At 42.4% G+C, this 26,179-nt stretch overlaps 1 pseudogene; it reads left to right on the plus strand.

Moving 5' to 3' along the window:
- The first annotated feature begins 385 nt into the window (after nucleotides 1–385).
- LOC132008669 (myocyte-specific enhancer factor 2A-like) lies at nucleotides 386–5,978 on the plus strand (annotated as a pseudogene).
- Nucleotides 5,979–26,179: the final 20,201 nt, after the last annotated feature.

Genomic DNA, 26,179 nt, shown 5'->3' on the forward strand with positions numbered 1-26,179 from the left:
CTGACTTGATTATTCAGTAGTTGGGTTTTTTCACTCCCGGTACAGATAGGATACGGTGTAGATGGAGTCGGTCAGCGAGCATTTAGTGTTGCCCCATTCGCCGTCTCATGAGAAGTGCGCTAGTTACAAGCTCTCCACGCAAAGCCTCTCCTTTCAGAAGTGTCCGGAGGGACACAGGGATGTGTATTGGAACCTGCTGCCAAGAAATAGGTCACTGGGGGGGGGGGTGACAGTAGGGGAAGCTGAGCTTGTATGGGCATGGGGCACCGGGGGGTGTGGGGGGCACGGGGCTGGGGGGTGTGGGTGTAGCAACTGTAGGAGCGCAGGGCAGGAAAACTGGAAGCAAACTGTACTATAGGAAGCCAGGACCTCACAGCACGCTAACATGGGAATGCTGCCGGTGCAAGTGGTTTCGATCCCTAAACTTACTTACACTCTCAGGATACAAAAGACTTTTGGCTCTCCTCAGCTCAAAAACCTAGATGTTTGATTTGGGGCAGCCTGGCGGTATTTTAGTGCCAGCAAGTCCTCATTTATGGTAACACATCAAAGCATTCTCACCCAGAGTGCAGGTTTCTGTTTTAAGGATATATCCTTGCCACCGATAAACACTATGAAAGACAAGGGAAAATGAATAATTAATGTAAAACTATGTCCCTTGAAATTAAATATTTAGTTCACATTAGTATTTCTAAGGTTTGTTTTCACATCATCACTGCTTTAAGACATAATGACGTTCACATCGTAAAACTGTGAAAAATGTCACTTTTAAATTGAATGTTATTTTTAAAATACTAAGGCTGAATATAAATACTCAAATAATGACCCTTTTTTCTACTCTCTCCCAGAATACCCAAAGGATAAGCAGTTCTCACACCACTCAGCCTCTAGCTACCCCAGTCGTGTCTGTGACCACCCTGAGCTTGCCTCTGCAGGGACTCGTGTACTCAGCCATGCCGACCGCCTACAACACTGGTAAGCCTGCTCTCTTGCCTTCTGTGGCTCGTACTTCTTTGTTTGGTGATCACCATGTGCTTTTGTGATTTTCTTTTTTTTACAAGTATATTGATTGAAATCAATCATCTCCAGTTCTTTAGAGTCACATTTGGGCATATTAAAAGACAAAGGTTAGCTTTGAAAAACGTACAAAAAAATACATTGTGGAATGATTTCCCAGTGTCCGCTTTTACTTACCCTGACGAAGAAACAGAGAGCTGTTCCCAGAATCTGTGACCAGACAGGACGAGAGCGCCGCTTGGCATTTTCTCTGGTGCGTCTCGCTGCAGTCCTCCAGGCTGGCAGGTGTTGACATGCTGGGGGGAGCACGGCCTCCGCCTGGACTCGGGACTCCGGAAGGGGACACGTGCGTGGCTGCGCCGGGCAGCTGGTGTATTCCTCCGTGTACCTACCTTTTTTAGTTTCTGTCCCTTGTGCCTCAGGAGCAAAACCAGGACATTTCTTGTTTCTCCTCAGAGCCAGTCAGTCATTCCTCCCTTCTGAGAGGAGCTTCTCACTCATTTATGTTTACTTAGACGTTTCATCTTAAAACACCTATTGCGGGGGTCTGTAAGGCAAAGTCAGCACTGCTGAGTGACCGGAGAGGTGCCGTGGGCCACGCAGGCTGTCCACAGAGGCCCGGCACGTGGCAGGTTTCTTCCAGATCAGCCGTTCTGGGGAGAGGCAGAAGGTTGGCGGGTGTGGTTTCGCCTTCTTACCCGCTGAGCCAAACACCTGATGCTTCAAAGGAAGAAGGAAAGAAGGAAATAGTTAAGCGATACCTTGTCAGCTTTCAGACTGCGGTGCAGGGTATTCATCCTTTCAGGATTCTTATAAGCAGACTGTAATAAAAACATCTAATTTTAGACTTCAGAGTAAATGCTTTAGCACGGTGCTTTCACACTGCTGTCTGACACTCCCTGCAGCCATTGATACATTTGCTTGTCACTTTAATGCTGTGTAGTTCATTTAAAACAGAATTTGAAAAGGTTTTGTTGAGAAAAGAAAGCCTCTTAGGAGAATGTCCACTACCTTTTCTAACAATCAATATGAAAAAAATGCCCAAACCTATTAAGTGCAAATTTAGAGTGAAGCAAGAGATAACACGTTCATAGAAATTCTGTGTCCTGGCGGTGATCGCCAGCTGTAGGCGCACCCATATGCCAGGGGCAGAGCTTTTGTCCCAGGTTCGTGCCAGCTCGGGATACAGGCCGGAGCTGAGGTCAAAGCAGCTGAGGTTAGTAGTTTGTGCTCTGAGACCTGAGAACGTGAGGAAAGAGGGGGGAAAGCACGACCTGAAAGGTTCAGAGGCGCTTCAGCGGGGAAGGTGGCACTTGAACTGGTTCGGAGCGAGAGCAGTTTCTTGAGCTTTCATGACAGGTTTTCCAGAATACGTCCCTGTGCCACTGTGCGTGCTTAAGAAATGCTGTTGGATTAGCAAGAAGTTGTTTTTTAAAAATCCAGAAGGAATTACCAAAACATAAAAACAGAGTCTGATTCTCTCAAAACCATCAATCACTTGGCCTCAGTCTCATTCCTTCTTTTAACTGTGACTCAGTCTCTGTGCTCATTTTCAGAGCATGTGTGCAGCTTAATCTTAAAAAACATTATTTTTACTCTGTCTCGTTGCCCTTTTTAAACACCTCCACCTTCATCTTTCTGTAGTTTGGCAGCTGCCTCTCTGTGTAGTCAGACTCGTGCCAAATGATCAGGAAAGGGATGAAGATGGGAGCAACATTTCCAAAAGTGCAAGTTTTTATGTGGAAGAGCCCCGGTGCGTCGTCCCGTCATAAGGTCCCTCCGCAGACCTGCTCGTGTGTCCATTCAGCACACGCCTGCTGAACACTCGCTGGGTGGCAGCTGTGGGGCTGGGCACGCGGGAGTGTACGGTTCACAGCGGAACTTGGGACAGACCGCTGTGAGAATCAGGTACCACAGTCGTGTTAGGAGCTATGGAGAAGCCTCGCTAGAGGGGCACCCGTGACTCAGCGGGGCGGGGCAGGGAGATTGTTCCAGGGAGATGGCGCAGGGTGTGAAGGGTGGAAACTGTAGAGGTACGTCACAATTTCTAGGCCATGTTGAAGATTTTGGATGTTGAGAGCACAGGGAAGCCAGAAAGTCATAGGCAGAGAGGTATCGTGAGCCCATTTGTTACTTTAAGATCACTTTGGCTAGTGTTCCTGGGGCAAGGCTGCGTGCTAGGAGATCGTCTGGAGGCTCGCATGGTGGCCCAGGTAGTGGATCCTGATGCCTTAGAGGAGAGTGGTGGCAGGAAAGCTGGTGAAACAGGCAGGTTTGAGAGACAACACAGAGAACTGACGGGCCTTGGTGGTTGGCGCTGGAAGTCGGAGAGAAGTATCAAGAACACCCACAGGTTTCTGGCACAACCGAGGTGAATATCAGTGCCGTTTATTAAGATAAGGAGCAGGTTTGGAGGAGACGAGTCCAGTCGGGTGTCAGATTTGAGGGGTTTGGAGAGACATCCAAATGAACATACCAAGGAGGTAGCTGGGTGGACCTAGAGGTCGAGAGCTGGGGGCTGCAGGGGGCACCGGTGTGCATGCGGGACCCCTGCGCACCTCGGCGGGGAGTGGCTGAGGCGGTCAGAGAGCGTGGCGGGAGCAGAGTGTGGAGGCCGGCAGGATCCCAAGCAGCAGCTACATTCTTTCCTCTGAGTCCCTTTTTTTATGAATGTTAATACACTAGGAAGATGGGCTTCCTTAAATACCTCCCTTGAGACGGGAAAAAACAGTTAAAATAGAAGGGTTTTTGCCACCTCTCTTTGAAAGTAAATGGAAAAAACAAGTGTTAATGAAGAACTGAAATAGCTCGATGTATGAACGATACCTAATGTCCTGGGTCTTGGCCAGAGTGATTATGACTGAGCCTTTCTGAGGAAATGAGCCACATTCTCTGTTACACTCTTGTCACACGTAAGTTTTTTCATGAACTTGAAGCTGTGTTGTGCGCAGTCAGCGATCTCCGACAGCCCCCGGCCGCGAGCGACCACTGCTCACCCGCTGTGTGCCGGCGTCCTTCACTTGGCCGCCGAGCTGGCCCCACACGAGGAGGGCTGCTGTGTCCTTCCTGCTCCCCTCTTCTCGGGAAGAGAAGAGCTGCTGCTCTAGGCTCCGTCCGGTCTGTCACTGCTTTTCCCAGGGGGTAGCGATGCGCACGTGTCAGGCGACCGCTGCGTGCACATGTCCCTTAGCAATGGCCCTGCCATTATTTCTATTTACAAGTCTGGAGAAAGGATCTCAACCTTTTGTGAGACAGGAGACTATAAACAGGTAGCACAGAGTTGAGGCTGACTTTATCGAGATAATCCCAGACAAGCAAATGCAGCTAGGACCTGCCGAAAGAAAAACTGTTGTCGGTTTAGACGTGTGTGTTTTACGTTAGGAAGTACCTGGCTTCTCGCAGCTGGGGTAACCCGCTTGTGCTTGGGCCTTCTCTCTCTCACACGAGTGATACTTCTCTCCTTGTTGTAGATTACTCACTGACTAGCGCGGACCTGTCGGCCCTGCAGGGCTTCAACTCCCCGGGCATGCTGTCTCTGGGACAGGTGTCGGCCTGGCAGCAGCACCATTTAGGACAAGCCACCCTCAGCTCTCTGGTGTGAGTAACTGGAAATTGTCTCCGAATCTCTCCTCCTGGCCCTTGCACTTTATTTTTCTATCAGTTACAGTCTTTGGTGCTGTTGACTGTCACGTGACGGTCCTAGGACGACTTCTTCTTTATGTGGTACAAGTGTTTGGAGAAAATATTTCCTTTACGTGCTTCTGGATAATAGCTTGGGTCCTGCTCAAACTAGGCGTTCCCTGAACAGATTCGGGAGGCAAGGCTTCTCTTCTCTGGAGATGGTGACCTAGGGGTACTGAGGCACAGGCGGCCCCCACATTGTCCCTGCTACTAGGGCTTTTGGATACCCCTGGGCCCCACCGTAAGCTTTTCTCACGCCTGTCCCCTCACCCTGCCCAGAACGAATGTTCTCTGCGTTGAACTCTTCTCAGTGAGGGACGGTGTGGGCAGTGGGCTGGGATCATCCACATGAAACCCAGTAGCTAGCTGGCTCCACACACAAGATGCCCACCCCCTACTGTTCCTCCCGTCCTGTCCGTGGAGAAAGCCAAGGTGGTTTTCCTTGCATTTCTTCACCTGTTGGCCCTTGGGGGTCTGTTCATCCTAAATGAACACACCATGAGCTGAAAGGGTCGCTCAGCTCAGGGGAGAAGCCTGTACGCACGCTCCGCTACTCTGAATCGGCCTGTCTGAGGCGGTGCCCTCCCCTGGAAGACAGGGTCAGGTGACAGCCTTGCAGGTACTGTGCGAGCAGTGAGCGGTGCCTCTCCCAGGGCTGGAGCAGAGGGGAAGCCAAAGGCTTCCTCTCCCGTTCTGGTCCACGCACAGCAGCGGACTCACAGTTTCGGCTCCTTCATCTGCAGAAGGACCAAGGGCTTGGGCAGGAGAACTAGCCACCCCAATTTTGTTTTCCTCCCATGGAGAGGTCATTAAAGTCTGGGCATTTGGACAGGCTCTGTTGGGTGGAGGCTGCAGTATCACTCCGGTCACACAGATGTACTCACCAACCCTCTAACATTTTGTCTTTCCTTCAGTGCTGGAGGGCAGTTATCTCAGGGTTCGAATTTATCCATTAATACCAACCAAAACACCAACATTAAGTCAGAACCAATTTCACCTCCCCGGGATCGAATGAACCCATCAGGCTTCCAGCAGCAGCAGCCACCGCCGCAGCGGCCGCCGCCACGGCTGGGCCGCCCCAGCCCCCCCAGCCCTGGCAGGAAATGGGGTGCTCCCCTGTGGACAGTCTGAGCAGCTCGAGCAGCTCCTATGATGGGAGTGACCGGGAGGATCCACGGGGCGACTTCCATTTTCCAATCGTGCTTGGCCGACCCCCCACCACGGAGGACAGAGAAAGCCCTTCCGTCAAGCGAATGAGGATAGATGCATGGGTGACCTAAGGCTCCTGGGCTGGTATTCGTACTTCGTGATCCCGCAGCGAACTGCCCTACATATCTACATCAGTAAATAAGGACATGAGTTAACTATATTTATATGTACATACATACATATATATCCCTTTATATATATATATGTATGTGGGTGTGAGTGTGTATGTGTATGTGGGTGTGTGTTACATACAGAATCGGGCACTTACCTGCCTCGTAGATCTACAGATGTATGTCCCGTGGCAAACAAAGCACCCTGTAGGCAGATTCTAGTCTGGCACTTCCTTGGACTACTTGTTTCATAAGATAACCAGTTTTTGCAGAGAAACGTGTACCCATATATAATTCTCCCACACTAGCTTGCAGAAACCTAGAGGGCCCCTACTTGTTTTATTTAACTGTGTAATGACTGTAGTTACTTAAGAAAAATGCTTTGTAGAACAGAGCAGTAGAAAAGCAGGAACCAAGAAAGCAATACTGTACATAAAATGTCATTTATATTAATTACCCAGCCTGGCATGGGTCTCTGTTGCAGAGGGGTGCATGGGAAGGGCTGTTGATATTTTAAAACAAAACAAAAAAGCCCCACACATAACTGTTTTGCACGTGCAAAAAATGTATTGGGTCAAAGAAGTGATCTTTAGCTAATAAAAAAGAGAGAGAGTAGAAAACACGCATGAGATATTCAGAAAATACTAGTCTAGAAATATAGAGCATTAACAAAATAAATTAATATATTAAGTTATAATTGGACTATGTCAGAAGTTTCTTTTTACATTCATATCTTAAAGAAACTGATTTTAGCTCATGTATATTTTATATGAAAGAAAACACCCTTATGAATTGATGACTATATATAAAATTATATTCACTACTTTTGAACACATTCTGCTATGAATTATTTATATAAGCCAAAGCTGTATGTTGTAACTTTTTTTTTTAAGAGAATAGCTTTATCTTGTTTTAACTTTTTAGTTTTATTTTAAGAGGGGAAAAAAAACAAAAATATCTTGCAAGCAGAACCTTGGAAAAAAAAAGCCATGAACACTTATTATTCTATATGTAAATTAAAAGTTGAGCCAAACTCTTTTGTGTATATAGCATCTTAAATATATTATCACCTTTGATGTAAGTACCTATGTATTGTATGGTCACCAGATTAAAAAGTATATTTTTGTGGATTGCCGCCAATTTGGGGGGAAAAGGCGAGATCCTTATTAAGTAGAGTATTCACTGTTTAATATTTACTATTTTGTTAAATATACTGTACTTTGGATTTTAATTATTAGCCCAGTCTTTTCAGAGGATTGTATAAAGGGGTTTCTCCCCTCACTGGTGGTGAATGTGTGATGTTACATTGTAATCTTTGTGCTGTACGGGTTGAACACCATTATATATTTTATATGTGTACATAAATAGCAAAGTGGCAAAAAAACTGGTGTTAAGTTCATCTTGCATAAATATAAAATGTGTTGTAACAGATTTAAGGCATTATTTAAAACTTGCCTTTTGTGAGGAAAAAAATATAGTAGAAAAAGCTGACCTAATTAAATATTAGAGAACATGGCAAAATAGTAGACGAGCACAAAGGTTTTATAAGTGGTAAATGATTAGGGAAAAAAACTTGTGGGGAAAGGGATCTTTCTTCCTGGCCCCTCTAAAATAGAATGATGCAGCTGGTTACAAAATACTACCATTCTGAGCTCTCTGTGCATTGAAATGGCACTTCGGTGTGGGGAGAAATTCTCTCACGGGCACACCGCTGGCTGGCACGGCGCGCCGTCCTCCTGAAACCCGGGCCGGGCCCCGCTCCGCCTCCGAGCGCGGCCTTCCTCCTACCGAGACAGCGGGGCTGCGAGGGCAGGTTCGTCCGTTTCCTGGGCTTGTGCCACAAACAAAATTCAAAGTCCTGTATATCTTTCATCGTAGATTTTTAAATACTCCCTTTCCTGAGAAACTCAAAATAAGGGTTTAAAAACTGCTGCTATTTTGTATTTTAAACTTAATGTTGAGCAGCTACCAATTTTTTACTTAGGTTTTGCTTTTCCCCCTAAATTGCCTTGCTTCTGACATTTTCCTCATATGCTATTTGTGACAAATCATCAGCCAGACTTCCTGACTGACACATAGGTATTAGGTACAGGGGAAACCTGTGGTGTTCACAGCTACAAAATGGAATTCGGTTTTAGTAACAGTTCGGGTAGTAAATTTTGAGAGGCCAAAAAAAGGGAGGGTGACGTGCTGTCTCCTCTCAGCAGGATGGCCCTTGGGCTCTTGTTCAGAAAGGATTAGTTTCTCTTTCAAACGTACTTACTTTACTGAACTGCATACCGGCATGTTTCTTCGTAAGGTCACACCTGATTGAGACAAGACAGTCTCCCGACACTGAATTTCCAAGATAATCCTTACCACTTTGTAAACCATTTATAGCTTTGAAAGTGTTAAGTGATTCTTTCGTTACTCTTCATGCACGTTCATGAACTTCTGCTGTACATTGGAATAGGAGTTACCACATTCGCATTTACTGTCTATTTTCTTGTGTGCCTTATGAGATGGCTTTTCTGACTGTATCTCAATAGTCTTTCTTTCTATGCAGGTTTATAATCAGTACAACTACTGTTTTCTAAAATACTATTACACGAGGCTCGGAGTTTGTATTTCAATTACACTGACCAAGTAACAATGTATTCCGTTTTCAGAAAGTGAATATTTGACTGTTAACCCTTTTCCTGTCTGCCCAGTGTGACCTGGAGCGTGTGGACTTGACAGACACCCTCACCCAGACTCCATATACAAACACCACATACACATGCACATCTCCTGGTGGAAACCAACTCAGAGTGGGGAAGACACGAATGGTGTTTCTTTAGAACTGACTTTTCTTACCGTTTTAGACTCGTGTGTTTTGTATGACACCATCACCAGAAAATTTTATCCTTCAGATGAAGTATTTTATTACTAAAAGACAAAAAAAAAAAAAAAAAAAAAGGCTTAGAGGATGCCGCACTGGCTCAAGTACGGTTTCCAACAGCTGTCCTTCCCTCAGTGCACAAACCGTCCTGCTTTGAGTGAGAGTCACCATTGTATGTCTGCAGATGGTCCATCTTTTGAGCCCTAATTATGTCCACTGTGTTAAAGACTAAATCGGGTTTGTTCGAAAAGAACAATATATGTTTTACCATTTCCTTTAACTGTAAGGACAACTAATAAAGCATTAACCTATTTTCTGTATTAACCATCATGCGCACAAGAAATACATAGTAAATAAGGAACCAGAAAACTCCTGGCATTGGATCATAAGAAGCTAGATGATTAGAATGTGAAAAAGACTTTACAAATGTAAAACTTTTATTTCTCTGTAGAAACTTTCTTCACTTTGCTGTGCAAGAAGACACTGCTTTGCTATATTTAAAATGGCTTTTTTAAAAAGAGATTTATGTATTTGGTAAATGTTTGTAGTCAACAGTTCACACAAGAAGCTGTACACGGTTTGATCATGTAAAACCGTTTGGCGGCACAAGCTGGACTTTGTTGCCATCCTTGAGATGAACCTTTTAAGAAAAATAAGTTAATCTCAATTTTCCCCTGAATGTGTTGTTCTTTCTTCATTATACAATACATATTATAGTGAACTTTTTATCAAATGGTTAAGAAAATGCTAGAGGTTGTTGTAAACTATTTGTATCCTGCACTCACTATAGGCTTTTCCTGTGTACTCCAGACTCTGTCATGTTTGCCGCCAGTCGTCCCCTGGCCCCGCCCCCAGATGCGTCTCCTGTCCCTTCCCCTCACAGGCCTCTTCCTGCCCGAGATCCCCTTTACCTACTTTGAGGCTTGGTCAAGGAAGCAGCGGCGGCAGCTCACCAGCCTTGCCCACAGCTGCTCCTGAGGCTTCCCTTCCTGGGCTGCCCGGGTCCCTGCAGGAGGCAGGGGGCGATCCAGGGCCCAGCTCGGCCAGCCTGGCCCGTCACTGCAGCCGGCGTGGATGGGGCCGGCCTCGCAGGCGCTGCCGCACTGCCCGCAGGATATACCGGCGGGGGGAGAAGGCGAGTTACTGCTAAACAGGCTCTGAGGATAGCAACTCGGTCTACCCAAAATGCACACCCAATACTGAGCGAGCGGCAGCAGAGACAGATTTACTGAATGAGTTCATTTCAAAAATGACAGGTGTGAAAACTTAAACTTGGCAGTGGCAAGCGCTCTCTTCCTTGGATTTGCCTTTTAAGCCGGCTCGTAACGGAGCACATTCTTGCTGTCAATTAGATTAAAAGCTAAATCTTTGTGCTGGTTTTACTCGCTGGCTCCAGTGAGGCTCCTATTAGCAGGTTTTGAAAGCTGCTTGAGTCCCGTGGCTAAAAATAGTCTGATCACAGCTGCAGCTGCTTAAAATCAATTCATCGCGATTTCCAGGCTCGCTCCCACGGGCACCCTCCGCTAGCCTGGAGCCTGCTTTTAAGCTGATGCTGCCTGGCACCTGCCTCAAAGAGTTTTCGTTTGGAACTCTCCGCCAGCCCGGTGACCCCGGCCTGCTCTCATGTGCCCCGCCAGTCGCTCGGCAGGGGTCAAAGCACCACCTAGGAATGGGACCGAGGAAACCGGTTGTGTTTTCCTGTCCTCCACAGAGGTGCCTGGAACATTAAGGAGAGGGGCTCCTCAGGGACCCGTGGACTCGCGCCATCACACCGCAGACAACGCTGAGCCCAGAGTGGGAGAGATGAGCCCTGGGCCCCAGCTGTCACAGGGTGTGAGGTGAGGACATGCTCTTCTCAGCCAGCCCCCAGCCAATGACTGCACACAGCTGGGCTACGCCCCTTCCCTCCTGCAAGGAATCATCTGCACTCCTAACTCCCATCTGCTTCTGCTTCCAGACGACCCACACTGACATGAGCTCACCCAGCTTTAGAGAATGCTTAGACTTCAGTCACTTCCTGACATCATCTGCCTGCTCACTCTCTACCAAAGCAGCTGAAGGCAGCTGGGGAAGAAAATCAAAATCACAGTTGTACTAATTGGTTTCACTGTAAACTACCCCCCCCCCCCCCCCCCCCCCCCTTTTAAGCTTTTTTTAAACTTTACTTTGAACTTACTTCTAACTTACAGAAAAGCTGCAGAAATCATCATTTCCATATATCCTGCACCCACCTTCCCGACAGTTAACATTGACATAACTGTCGTCCCACTATCAGAACCAGGAAGCTGACGCTCTTCCAGGACTACTAAGCCCGCCTTCTGGTGCAGGTCAGCATCAGCACGGCCACCTGTAACTAGCTCCTCCAGTGTGCATGCCCCCAGCACAGCCACCGGGGAGCCCTGCCTTCCGTTACTGGCCAGCACCACCATGCCCACTTGCAGCTAGAATGAGTCCCTCTGGCCAAGGGCCTGCATGCCCTCCACCTCCTTTTCTGCAGCCTGACACCTGTCCCCGACCTCCACTGCAATATGCACACCCAGGGGTAGAAGGTCAGGTTTTAGGGCAGCACACAGACACTCGGGTCCTCTGCCAATGCCAGGGAGCCCCCAGTTGGCCCTAGCCCTTGCTACCTGCCCTGACCCCATCACGACAACTTTATCAGCAAGTGACCTCTGCCACTACCAAGGGGCCTATAGCTGGCCCCTCACAGTCGAGTGTGAACACCACTGGCCCTAGCCACTAATGCTGCCTGCTCTGGTCCCTAGCTACTAACTGGTTCTAGAGGCTGAGAAGCCCAATAGCCCTTACAGGTGCTGCAGACACCTGCAGTGATCACCAAGAACACTGTTACCAACAGTGTGGACCCCAGTGGCTTGAGCCAAAGAGCCATCATGCCCCAACTGAACCTACTGCTACTGAACACTCCTGCACCTGTTGCCCCACACCACTAGACCTGGTAACGAGGCGATCCGCGCTCCCCCATATGCAAGTGAAAGTCTTCTCTAACCAAAAGCAATCCATAAAGTCTGGAAGACGTGAGGGAAACATGTCTCTACCAAAGGGGAGTCCAGTAACGGGACCCAAAGAAACAGAGATGCAGGTATTGCCCATCACAGGATTCAAAATAATTGTAGTACAAATGCTCAGAGCTACAAGAGAACACATAAGTGATTCAACAGTATGAGGGAAACCATACAAGAACAAAAGGAGCAGCTAGACAAAGAGAAAAGAACCGAATTTGGGGGCTGAAGAATACAATGAACTGAAGAATTCAATAGTTTCAACAGCGTAGTTGAACAGAAGAGAGAGGCAGTGAGCAAGAAGGCAGATCAGTTGAATTTAAACAATTAGAAAAAATAATGAAAAGGCACAATCAAAAGAAACAATGTACATATTACTAAAGTCCCAGAAGAGAGGGAGAAAGGAATGAAAAGCTTATTTAAAGAAATAATGACTGGGAATTTCTCAGACATGGGAAGAGAACTAGATATCCAAGTTCATGAAGTTTGGTCACCATAAACCTTCAACCCAAAATGTTCTCCAAGATATATAATAATGAAATGGTCTAAAAATCAAAGACAGAATTTTAAAAGCTAGAAGAGAAAAAAAATTCTCACACAAGGAAACCCCCATAAGGCTCTTAGAGGATTTCTCATCCGATAACTTACAGGCAAAGAGAGAGTGGGATGATAAATTCAAAGTGCTGAGAGAAAAACTGCCAACCAAAATACTTTACCCAGCAAAGCTGTCCATCAGAAATGAAAGTGAAATAATAAAATCTTTCCCTAAAAAACAAAACCTGCTAAACTCTTGCCAGTAAACTACATTATAAGAAATGCTAAATAACAATAAACATACAATAATAATAATACACATATAAAAATAAATAATAAAATCTTCCCCTAATAAAAGCTGCTAAACTTTTGCCACTAAACTACACAAGAAATGCTGAAAGTGGGGGGTGCCTAGGTGGCTTAGTCGATTAAGTGTTTGATTTGATCTCAGCTTGGGCCTTGATCTCAGTGTTGTGAGTTCAAGCCCTATGTTGAGCTCCTTTCCGAGTTAAAATAAATAGTATTTATTTTATATTGGATCATAAAATAGTAATGAGCCCACTTTAAATAGAATTTTTTTAAAAATTAAAAAAATGCTAAAAGGATTTCCTCAAGCTGAAACAAAAGGACACTAATTAGTAACTTGAAAACATAGAAATATATGACACACTGGTGTAGAGTCAGACTTAGAATACCTTAACACTGTTAATATGGCATTGTGCTAGGTAAAGATTCACCTAAAGATTAAAAGCCAAAGGTATGAAACCTAGGTATAGCTTTGACAGTTTGTTAATGGATACACCATTAACAATGTAAATAGTGTCATCAAAAATATAAAATGGGGGAGAAAAGGATAGATTTTTTTAAATATGCAATCAAATTATTATTAGCATAAAATACACTGATATCTATAAGATTTGTTATGCAAACCTCATGGGAACTCCAAAACAAAAATCTACAACAGATACACATAAGATAAGAAGGGAATCAAAGTATACTGATACCAAAAATCTCTTATTTACACAGGGAGGCAACAAGAGGAAAAGGAAAATGGAACTATATACAGCCAGAAGATAATAAAGTGGCATTCATAAGTCCTTACCTGCCAATAATTACTGTAAATGTTAAGGGACCAAATTCTCCAATCAAAAGGCAGACTTACTGCCAGGATTAAAAAAAATAATACCCTATTATATGCTACCAGGGACTCACCTCAGCTCTAAGGACACACATAAAATCAAAGGAATGGCAAAAGCTACCCCATGCAAACAGAAGCCAAAAGAACATGGGTAGTTATACTAATACCAGACAAAACTGACATTAAGCCAAAAACAGTTAAAGAGACAAAGATGGTCACTGCATAGTGAGTGATAAGGGGGTCAATTCATCAAGATACAAAAATCATCAACTATATGCACCCAACTTTAGAGCACCTGAATTACATTAAGCAAATTCTAACAGATTTGAAGGAAAAAACAGATAACACAATAATAGAAAGGAAATTCAGTACCCTACCTATCAACACAAGATCATTTAGATAGAAAACCTGTGAGAAAGCACTGCACTTGAACTATACTTTAGACCAAATGGACCTAACACGTATAAACAGGCCAACTAACAGCAGCAGAATACACATTCTTCTCAAGTGCATACAGAACATTTTCCAGAATACATCACATGTAGGTCATTAAAAAAAAAAAAAAAAAAAAGTCTTAGCAAATTTTAAAAGATTGAAAAAAACCCAAGTATCTTTTTTGACTATAGTGGTATGGAACCAGAAATTAATAAATAACAGGAGGAAAGCTAGAAATACAACAAATATATGGAGACTACAAAACATGCTCCTGAATATAGGCCAAAGAAGAAATCAAAAGAAAAATCAAGAAGTATCTTGAAACAAATCGGAATGGAAGCACAACATATCAAAAGCTATGGGACACTGCAAGAGTAGTTCTAAGAGGGAAGTTTATAAAAACAAAAAATCTACAACAGATACACATAAGATGAGAAGGGAATCAAAGGGTACTGCTACAGGAAAAATTCGCAAATACCTACATCAAAACACAAGAAAGCATCAACCACCTCAATTTACAGGTCAAGGCACTAGAGAAAGAACTAAGCCCAAATTTAGTAAAAGGAAGAAAATTTAAAAATAGATGAAATAGAGACAAGAAAAATAATTAAAAAGATCAATGAAACTAAGAACTGTTTAAAAAAATGTGAAGAATTTGAAAATCTGAGCAGACAAGTATCACGTAAGGAGATTGAATCAGTAATCAAAACGTCCCAACACACACACACACACACACACACACACACTTCCTACCTCCCAACACAGAAACGTATAGGACCAGATACTTTCACTAATGAATTCTACCAAATATTTATTATAATTTTTTAAATTTTTTTATAAACATATGATATATTATTAGCCCCAGGGGTACAGGCCTGTGAATTGCCAGGTTTACACACTTCACAGCACTCACCATAGCACATACCCTCCCCAATGTCCATAACCCCACCATCCTCTCCCTCCTTCCCTCCCCTGCAGCAACCCTTAGTTTGTTTTGTGACATTAAGAGTCTCTTATGGTTTGTCTCCCTCCTGATCCCATCTTGTTTCATTTATTCTTTTCCTACCTCCCAAACCCCTTCACGTTGCATCACCACTTCCTCATATCAGGGAGATCATGTGATAGTTGTCTTTCTCCAATTGACTTATTTCACTAAGCATAATACTCTCTAGTTCCATCCACATTGTCACAAATTCTACCAAATATTTAAAGAAGAGTCAGTGACGGTCTTTCTCAAACTATCCAAAAATTAAAGAGAAGGAACTCCCAAACTTATTTTACATGGCCAGCATTACCTGATACCAAAGCCAGATAAGGAGCCTATAAGACAAGAAAATTACAAACAAATATACTTGATTAATATAGATGCAAAAATCCTCATCAAAATATTAGCAAACCAAATTAATTAGCACACAGCACATTAAAGAACCACTCACCATCCAGTGGGATCTGTCCCTGGAATGCAAGGCAGTTCCACACACACAAATCAATGGGTGACTGTGAGACACAGTAACAGAAAGAGAAAAAAAAAATCATCTGACATATCAACAGGTGGAAAAAAGGCATTTTATAAATACAACAACCTTTCATGATAAAAATGCTCAACTAATTAAGTATAGGAGAAAGACACCTCAACACAACAAAGGCCACATATGACAAACCCATAGCCAACATCGTAATGGTGAAAGCTGGAAGCTTTTCCTCTAAGGTCAGGAACAACACAATGATACCTACTGTCACCACTCATAGCCAATCAGTTAAAAAAAGTAAAAGGCAGGGCACCTGGGTGGCTCAGTGGGTTAAGCCGCTGCCTTCGGCTCAGGTCATGATCTCAAGGTCCTGGGATTGAGCTCCGCATCGGGCTCTCTGCTCAGCAGGGTGCCTGCTTACTCCTCTCTCTCTCTCTGCCTACTTGAAATCTCTCTCTGTCAAATAAATAAATAAAATCTTTAAAAAAAAAAAAGTAAAAGGCATCCAAATAAGAAAAGAAGGGAAACTGCCTTTGCTTATGAATGATATGATCTTATATACACAAAATTCTAAAGACACAACCAAAAAACTGCCAGAACGGACAAATTCAGTAAAGTTGCAGGATACAAAATAAACATACAGAAAACAGTTTTTAGCATTAACAACAAAATATCTGAAAAAGAAACAAAATAATCCTATTTATATTAGCATTTAAAACAATACTTAGGAATAAATCTAACCAGAAAGGTAAAAGTTTTATATGGTGAAAACTATGACTTTGATGCAAGAAACTGAAGAAGACACAAGGAAATGTAACAGTAACCTGTGTTCATGGATGGGAAGGACATTGTTAAAATGTCCATACGACCCAAAGCCATTTATAGATCCAGTGTAAACTGTAAAAAAACATCCCCATGACATTTTCTTTTTTTTTTTTTTTTTTTCCCCATGACATTTTCAAAGAAATAGAAAAAAACGGTCCTGAAGTCTATATGGATCCACAAAAGACCTTGAACAGCCAAACCAATTCTGAGAAAGAACAAACCTGCAGGCATCACATTTCCTGATTTCAACCTATTCTCCAAGCCATCATCGTCAAAATAACAGGCACATAGGTCAACAGAACAGAATTGAGAGCCCAGAGGAAGGAAAAAACAAAACAAAAACCTCCTGCATATAGAGTCAACAACTATTGACAAGGGAGCCAGGAATACTGGGGAAAGGACAGAAAGAAGATCTGTGGGGAAAACTGGATGACCACATGCGGAAGAATGACGGTGTGTCTCTATCTTACACGTTCACAAAAATTGACTCAAAATGGATCAGACTTAATTAAACATAAGACCTGATACCATAAAACTTCTACAAATAAACACAGGGAAAAAGCTCCTTAAAATTGGTCTTGGCAACGAGTTTTTGGATTTGACACTAAAAGCACAAACATCAAAAGCCACAATGAACAAGTGGGACAACATCAAACTAAAAAGCAAAAGAAACAACAAAATGAAATGGGAATGGGAATGGGAGAAGAAATGGGAATACGAATGGGAGAAGATATTCGCAAACCACATAGCTGATAAGGGGTTAATAACCAAAATACATAAAAACACATACAGTTCAATAGTATAAAAACAAACCATCTGATTTAAAAATGGGCAGAGGATCTAAGTAGACATTTTCCTAAAGAAGACATAAGGATGACAAACGGGTACATGAAAAGATGCTCAACATCACTACTCATCAGGAAAACGTAAATCAAAACCAAAATGAGGTATCATCTCACCTTCAGCAAAAAGAGGGAACAAGGGTAAGGGTGTGGAGAAAAGAGAACCCTTATGCTCTGTTGGTGGGAACATAAGTTGTTTCAGTCATTATGGAAAATGGCATGGACGTTCCTCGAAAAATTAAAAATGAAACTACCATATGACCAGGCAATCCCATTTCTAAGTATATATCAAAAGAAAATGAAGATAGGATATCGAAAGATAGCTCCCCCGCCTCCGACTTCAGGTATCACCTAAGGAAATGCCATCTTCTCTAGAAAACCTTTCTTGTTTTATCCACCATGAATCTTCTTATCTATTACCTTCTCATGGGGCCCAGCACATTTTACCACATCAGCGCCCTTAATATAAATTTTACCTTTCCCCCCAGATTAGAAGCACCTTGAGGGCAGGGCCAGTGCCTTGCTTTCACATAGCCTCTTGGCATATAATAGGTGCTCTGAAAGTTTGTGAATGAATGAATGAATGGTAACACATGTTCCTTACTCGGGGTGGCCATTGGGATTCAAAATAACAGTATTTCCTAAACTTCTGGGACGGTCTCCCTGTGAGCAGAGCCCCTCCCCAGAGCACTGCTGTAGTTGTCCCTTGGGACTCCTGCAGAAAGGAGGGAGGGATGGAAGAGGGCCCAGGCCCAGGTAGGTTCTGCACATCACCGCCATGACAATCCTTCCCAGGGCTATGGGGCCTGACCACGCAGGGGGCAGGGAGAGTGGCCCATCTCTCCTCAGAAGCTGTCGTACCCAGGTGGCTCCTGGAGAACAGACAAAAATGGATCCTGTACCTTCCCCCTCTCACCACTCCCTATGCCCTTACTGGCCCTCCTCTCTGAAAATAAGCTTCGAGGAACCTTGTCCCAAGGTGTTAAGTATTTCAGGGAAATGGCTAAGTTTCGGGGAAGTTTCCTTTACTGACACAAATGAGGTTTATTTCTCAGAGTCAAGGAGCCTGGCTCACTGGCACCACCCAGGAAATAGGCAGGTAAATTCTGATTCCACAGTTCTCCCTCAGGTGAAGGCAGGGATCTAACTTCTTAACAGGTGTGGCCAGTAGCACATTGGGGACCAGAAGATATTTTCTCAGTTCTTCTCTTGCTTCTCTTCTCTCAATTCTGCCTCCTCCTAAAACCCTGTTTTGGGAGGGAAAGAGCAGCAAAGTCCCAAGCAAAGGAGTTCAAGACCCCAGGTTCCCAAGCCAGTTAGCCTGGGTGGGACTCCCACATCCCCATTTGCAAGTTACATGATCTTAGCTTCATTTTTCCATTAACAAAACAGGAAGAGTAAGTGCCAACCTCCCGAGGACACTGTAAGGAAGTGAGTTGGTGATAAAGCTCTTAGAGCATCATCTAGCATCTCGGGAGTGTCATGGTTTAAATGAGGATTATTTTTATTCTGCACTGCATCCCAGTCTTTTCCCAAAGAGAAATCTTCACATCTGTTTGGGTCCTTCCTATAGCCAAGCTCAGGTTCCTGCCTTGCCAACCCAAGTGGCTACTGTCTCAGTTCAGGAACTTGGGTTCTTCTTCCACTTTTCCCCTCCACACTCCAGCCACGGCAGCCTAGGCCTTACATGGAGCTGTGACCATCCCCCAGCTGATATCTTCCAGACAAACCTTCCTCAACTCTCAGCACCACCCCAGCCAGCACCCGGCTGGTGCAGGGCTCCAAGTACACTGCTTCAATAAACAGATACATTAGTCTACTAGGAGGTCATCCCATCGTCTTCTCTGCCACTCCCTCTAGGCACCAGGTATGGGGGAGTGGGGAACCTGCCAAAGCACAGGGACAGATACCCTGATCTCCTGCTAGGGAAAGCAAACACTTTAAAACCCCATCTCATATACAAATGGTTGTAAATTTTTAAGACACACATTTCCGCTAAGAACTCCTGGCTTATGTCAGGAAAAGGCTTTCAAGGAATGGTAGAAGACAGGCCAGGAGAGGGAAGCTTCTTTGCTCATTTAAAAAGCAACATGAGGGGCACCTGGGTGGCTCAGTCAGTTAAGCTGCTCACTTTGGCTCAGGGTGTTGGGATCAAGCCCAGTGTCAGGCTCTGTGTTCAGTGGGGACCCTGCTTCTCCCTCTGCCCCTCTCCCCGCTTGTGCACATGCACTCTCTCAGGTAAATAAAATCTTTCAAAAATAAATAAATAATAACAAAAAATAAAAATAAAAAGCAACATGAAAGCTATGGTCATAGCTGGGGAAAAACCCACAGGGAACAGGCAGCATTGCCCCCTGCATTGTACCTACAAGTGGGTAGCAAACCCTTTTAGGAAAAGCTTCCTGGAGCAACTGGGTGGCTCAGTCCATTGAGCATCTATCCCTTGATTTCAGCTCAGGTCATGATCTCAGAGTACTGGGATCCAGCCCTGCGTCAGGCTCCGTGCCCAGCAGGGAGTCTGCTTGAGGATTCTCTCTCTCTCCCTGCTTCCCTCTGCCCATCCTCAAGATGACAACATATATCAATCCTGACTTTACTCCTTCCCACCCCCAAGAACAATAACAATTATTCATGGACAAGACACCACTGAAAGAATCCTAGAATATGGAGGTGAGGTTGAAGCACCACAGATACCAAGACAGATCTCATTAGAAAGGTAGAGAATTAGCTACACATCGACTGCATTGCCCCTCACTCAGGCTGGCACAGCAGCACAACAATAGAAGGAAAAGAGAGCCCAGGGTGGACATCCAGCTCCCCCAGCATTGTGGGCCCCTCCCTGAGAGCATCCATGCTTGCCCCATGGTGACTATGCGGGAGTTTGCAGGGCTTGACCACCTGTAAAGTCTAGAACCTGTAAAGAAAACTTTTCAAATGTGTATACACCAATGTCAGTAATCAAGAATTACAAAGTATCAGATACAGGTGACACTGCCAAAGGAAACTAATAAAGCTCCAATAACTGACCCTAATGAATGAAAATCTATTTACTGTCAAAGAATTCAGAATGATCCCCTAAATTCCTCTTTAAAAAGTTTAGTGAACTATAAGAATACACAGACAACTAAACCAAATTAAGAAAACAATGCATGAACAGAACAAGTTCAACAAAGAAAAAGAAACCATTTAAAAAAAGAGATAGATCCTAAAGTTGAACAAAATACAATGACTGAAGAATTTAATAGAGAGATTCAAAACAGACTTGACAAGGCCAAAGAATCAATGATCTATAAGAGAGGATATTTGAAATTATCCAGAGAAAAGAAAAGAAAATGAGGAAGAGTGAAGAAAGCATACAAGACTTAAGGAACACAAATGGAGAAGAGAAAGGGAGAAGAGAAAGAGAAAAGGACAGAAAGTATATTTCAAACAATAATGGCTGCTAACTTCCCAAACCTGGAAAGAGAGATGGGCATCCATTTTCACAAGGCCAAAAGGACTGTAAATTGGTTGAACCTGAATAAGGCTACACTGCGATACATCGTAATTAAAATGTCAAAAGTCAAAGACAAAGAACTTTAAAAGCAGCAACAAAAAAGAGAGAAGTTACACACAAGGTAATTCCCATAAGACTACCATCAGATTTCTCAACAGGAACATTTCAGGCCAGGGATGATATATTCATAATATTCAAAGAGAAAGAAAACTGTCATCCAAGAGTTCTATACCCAGCAAGTTGTCCTCCAGAGATGAAGGAGAGCTATACTTTCCAAAACAAACAAAAGCAGAGGGATTTCATCACCACTAAACTTGCCTTCCAAGAAATGTTAAAGGGAGTTCTTTAGTGGAATTAAAAGGATGCTGATTAAGGTCATAAAAACATAAGAAAGTAACATAAAACTATCTGGTAACAGTAAATACGTAGTCAAAATTAGATTCTATAAAACAGTAATTGTGATGCATAATTCATTTACAGCTCTAATTTAAAAGATAAAAAATAGGGCACCTGGGTGACTCAGATGGTGAAGAATCTGCCTTATGCTCAGGTCATGATCCCAGGGTCCTGGGATCAAGTCCCGCATCAGGATCCTGGGATCGAGTCCCGCATCAGGCTCCTTGCTCCTTGGGGAACCTGCCTCTCCCTCTGCCTCTGCTTCACTCTCTCCCTCTGTCTCTCATGACTAAATAAATAAAATCTTAAAATAAATAAATAAATCAATAATAAAAAATAGTAGTAAAAACAACCATAATTACAATATTATTGTTTCACAATATAAAAAATATGTAAACTTTAGCATCAATAAACTAAAATAAGGGAGAGCAGAAGTAAAAGCATAGTTTAGGAATGCTATAGAAATTGTTATCAGTTTAAAATAAGCTGTCATAATTCTGATACTTTATGTTAGCCTCATGGTAACCACAAAGAGAAAATCTGTAGTTATCACAACAAAAAATAAAACAGAAAAAAATGATAAAGAATTCAAAGCATACTGATACCTTAAGACACCAAAATACAAAACAAGACAGTAGGAGAAGAAACAAGGAGCAATGGATCTACAAAACAGTCAGAAAACAATGAAATGGCAACAGTAAGTCCTTACCTATCAATAGTTACTTTAAACATAAATGGATTAAATTTTTCAGTCAAAAGACATAAAATAGATGAACAGATTGAAAAAAAAAAAAAGAAAAACCACAAGACCCAATGATATGTTGACTACCAGAAACTCACTTTAGCCTCAAAGATACACAGACTGTGAGTGAAGAGATGGATAATGATGTTTCAAGCAAACAGTAACCAAACAAAAACAATCAAACAGGGGTAGCTGTACTTAGACCAAGCAGAACAGATTTTAAAGTAAAAATGGTAAGAGACACAGGTCATTACACACAGATAAAGGGGTCAATCCATCAAAAAGATATAAAATGTAAGTATTTATGCATTCAACATTGGAGCACCTAAATAAAACAGAGGATAAAGGAAAAACAAACAGCAATACAATAATTATTGGAGACTTTAATACCTCACTTTCAACAATGGATATATCATTCAGAAAATTAATTAAAAAAAAAAGTGGATTTGAACAGTATAGACCAAAAGGACCTAACAGATATACAGAGAGCATTATTATCCTACAGCAGAATATACATTATTATCAAGTGCCTATGAAACATTTTCTAGGACAGACCATACATTAGGCCACAAAACGAGTCAAAGAAAATTCAAGGTTAAAATCATATCATGTATCTTCTCTGAACACAATGATATGAAACTGGAAATCAGTAACAGGAAGAAAACAGGAAAATTCATGGAGAAATGGAAATTAAACACCACTCTATCTTTTTTTTTTAATTTTATTTATTTATTTATTTTTTTAAAGATTTTATTTATTTATTTGAGAGAGAGACAGTGAGAGAGAGCATGAGCGAGTCAGAGAGCGAAGCAGACTCCCATGGAGCTGGGAGCCCGATGTGGGACTCGATCCCGGGACTCTGGGACCATGACCTGAGCAAAGGCAGTCGTCCAACCAACTGAGCCACCCAGGCGTCCCAATTTTATTTATTTATTTGACAGAGAGAGAGATCACAAGTAGGCAGAGAGGCAGGCAGAGAGAGAGGGGGAAGCAGGCTCCCTGCTGAGCAGAGAGCCCAATGCAGGGCTCGATTTCAGGACCCTGAGACCATGACCTGAGCCAAAGGCAAAGGCTTAACCAACTGAGCCACCAGGCACCCCTAAACACCACTCTCTTAAACAACAGATCGATCAAAGAGGAAATTAAAGAGGGAAATAAAAAACTCTCCTGTGACAAACTAAAATGGAAACACAACATACCAAAACTTATGTAATATGTGCAGAAAGCAGTTAATAGAAGAAAAGTCATAGCAATAAGCACCTACATTAAGAAACAAGAAAGATCTTAAATAAGCAATCTAACATTTTAAGAAACTAGAAAAAGAAGAACGAAGTAAACCCAACATTAGCAGAAAGAAGGAAACATTAGATTACAGCAGATAAATCAAATAGAGAATAGGAAAACAATAGAAAAGATTAATAAAACTAACAGCTGGTTCTTTGAAAAGATAAACAAAACTGATAAACCTTTAGCTCGACTAAGCAAGGAAAAAAGAGAGAAGACCCAAGTCAACAAAATTATAAAAGAAAAAGGAGACATCACAACTGATACCACAAATACACAAAGGATCATAAGAGACTACTGTGAACAACTATTCACCTACAAACTGGACAATCTAGAATAAATAGAAAATTTTTAAAAAATATATAATCTACCAAGACTGAATCAGGAAGAAACAGAAAATCAGAATGGATCCATACTAGTAAAAAGATTGAATACCAGTAATCAAAAATCTGCCCAAAAAGAGAAACCCAGGACCAGATGGTTTCACAGTGGCTTTTACCAAACATTTAAAGAAGAATTAATGCCAATACTTTTCCCAAACTTAAAAAAAAAGGAAACATTTCCAAACTTATTTTATGAGTCCTGACCAAAGGTAGAAAAGTATCAGGCACTACCTGATACCAAAGCTAGGAAAGAATACTATAAGCCAATTCTCAAATTCTCAATAAAATACCAGCAAACCAAATTCAGCAGCACATTACAGAGATCATTCACCATGACCAAGTGGGATTTATTTCAGGGTCAGAAGGTGGTTTAACATATGCAATCAATGTGATGCACCTTATTAACAAAATGAAGGACAAAAATCATATGATCCTCTCAATAGATAGAGAAAAAACATTTGACAAAATTCAAAATCTATTCATGATAAAAACTCTTAACAAATTAGGTGTAGAAGGAATGTGCTCAACATTACAATGGCTATATATGACAAGGCCACAGCTAAGATTATGCTTGATGATGAAAGGGTGAAATCTTTTTCTCTAAGATCAGTAACAAAAACAAGCTCACTCTCACTGCTCTTATTCAACATAGTCCTGGAAGCCCTAGCCAGAGTGATCAGGCAAGACAAAAAAAAAATAAAAAGCAGGAAATTGGAAAAAAAATGTAAGTAAAATTGTCTCTATTTGTAGATGACATGATTTTATGTATACAAAATCCTAAACACTCCATTAAAAAAACCAAAAAACAAAAAACAAAAACTAGATCTTAGCAATGAATTTGGTAAAGTTCCAGGATACAAAATTAACATACAACAATCAGTAGCATGTCTATACACTAACAATGAATGACCTGAAAAGAAATAAAATGATTCCATTTGCAGTAACATCAGAAACAAATATTTAAGAATAAATTTAACCAAGGAGGTGAATACTGGACACTACAAAAAGACACTGATGAAAAAAGATAAAAATAAATGGAAAGGTATCCTGTGTTCATGGGCTGGAAAACTGAATATTGTTTACCGTTCCATATTACTTAAAACCGTCTATAGATTCAATGCTATCCCTATCAAGATTTCAATGGCAAATTTTACAGAAGTAGAAAAAAATCCTAAAATTTATATGGAAGCACAAAAGACTGAATAGCCAAAGGAATCCTGAGAAAGAAGTACAAAGCAGGGGCATAACACGTCCCGATTTCAAGCTATATTATAAAGCTATAGTAATCAAAACCATGTGGTAATGGCATTAAAACAGATACAGACCAGCAGAACAGAAGTGAGAACCCAGAAATACATCGATCGGTGCCTATACAGTCATACTGAGAAGGGAGCCAAGAAAACTCAATGGAGAAGAGTCTCCTCAATAAATGGTGCCAAGAAAATGGGTTTTCATGTGTAAAAAAATGAAAGACCTCTATCTTTTTCCACTCCCCAAAATTAACTCAAAATGGATTAACAACTTGAATGTAAGCTCCTTCATGGTAAACTCCTTGACACTTGTCTTGGCAATGATTTTCTGGATAGAACACCAAAAGCATAAGCAACAGAAGCAAAAATAAACAAGCGAGACTAAATCAAACTAAAAACCTTCTTCATAGCAAAAGAAACAATCAACGAAATGAAGACAACCTACGGAATGGGAAAAAATATTTGCAAACCATATATCCAATAAAGAGTTAACAGCCCAAATACATCAGGAACTCACACAACTGAGCAGTGAAAAGAAAGAAATGTAACAATTTAAAAAAAATGGCAAAGCACCTGAATAGATATTTTCCCAAAGAAGTTATACAAAGGGCCAACAGGTACATGGGAAGGTGCTCCACATCACGGATCATTAGGAAAATGCAAATCAAAACCACAGTGAGATATCCCCTCATGTCTGTTAGAATAGCTATCATCAAAAAGACAAGAGATCATAAATGCTGGTAGGGGTGTAGAGGAAAAAGAACCTTTACCATTCTTCTTCAACCCCAGGAAGACTTCATTATTAACAGAGGCAGTTTAAAGAACTACCTTCCCGAGGAAGGACTGTGGCATGGCCTTGACTGGGCAGTCCTGCTCAGGGTGACCCTGGACTTCGGCTTGGTCTCTGCAGCCTTGTCACTCCAGGGTAAAACGGGAGCATCATTTTCCTGATGACGTAGATTCCCCAGGTGTCCACAGTATTGGGCACTATAGTTCAATGAAAAGACTGAACATTTCCTATCAAATCTAATTACTTCTTTAAAGATTTTATTTGACAGAGATCACAAGTAGGCAGAGAGGCAGGCAGAGAGAGAGGAGGAAGCAGGCTCCCTGCTGAGCAGAGAGCCTGAGGCAGGGCTCAATCCCAGAACCCTGGGATCATGACCTGAGCCAAAGGCAGAGGCTTTAACCCACTGAGCCACCCAGGCGCCCCTCTAATTACTTCTTTAAAACATTAACTCCCAAGACACTATAAATGTAGTAAAATGTGTAGAAAACAAGCTTCATGGTATCTCTTGTGTATACTAAACAAAACCACTTTAAAGCACATTGTACAGACCAATCAGTGAGACCCTGCTGGTTTACCACTTCTGTCCTTCACCTGTTCGACCTTGAGCAGCACAAGCCCTGGGGGGACACCCCTGGACAGGGGCACCTCCATGTTCTCCAACATTGTCACACATCTTTTAATTCTGAATTACCACCCCC

The sequence above is a fragment of the Mustela nigripes genome, unplaced genomic scaffold (genome assembly GCF_022355385.1).
Source record: "Mustela nigripes isolate SB6536 unplaced genomic scaffold, MUSNIG.SB6536 HiC_scaffold_639, whole genome shotgun sequence".
Classification (NCBI taxonomy): domain Eukaryota; kingdom Metazoa; phylum Chordata; class Mammalia; order Carnivora; family Mustelidae; genus Mustela; species Mustela nigripes.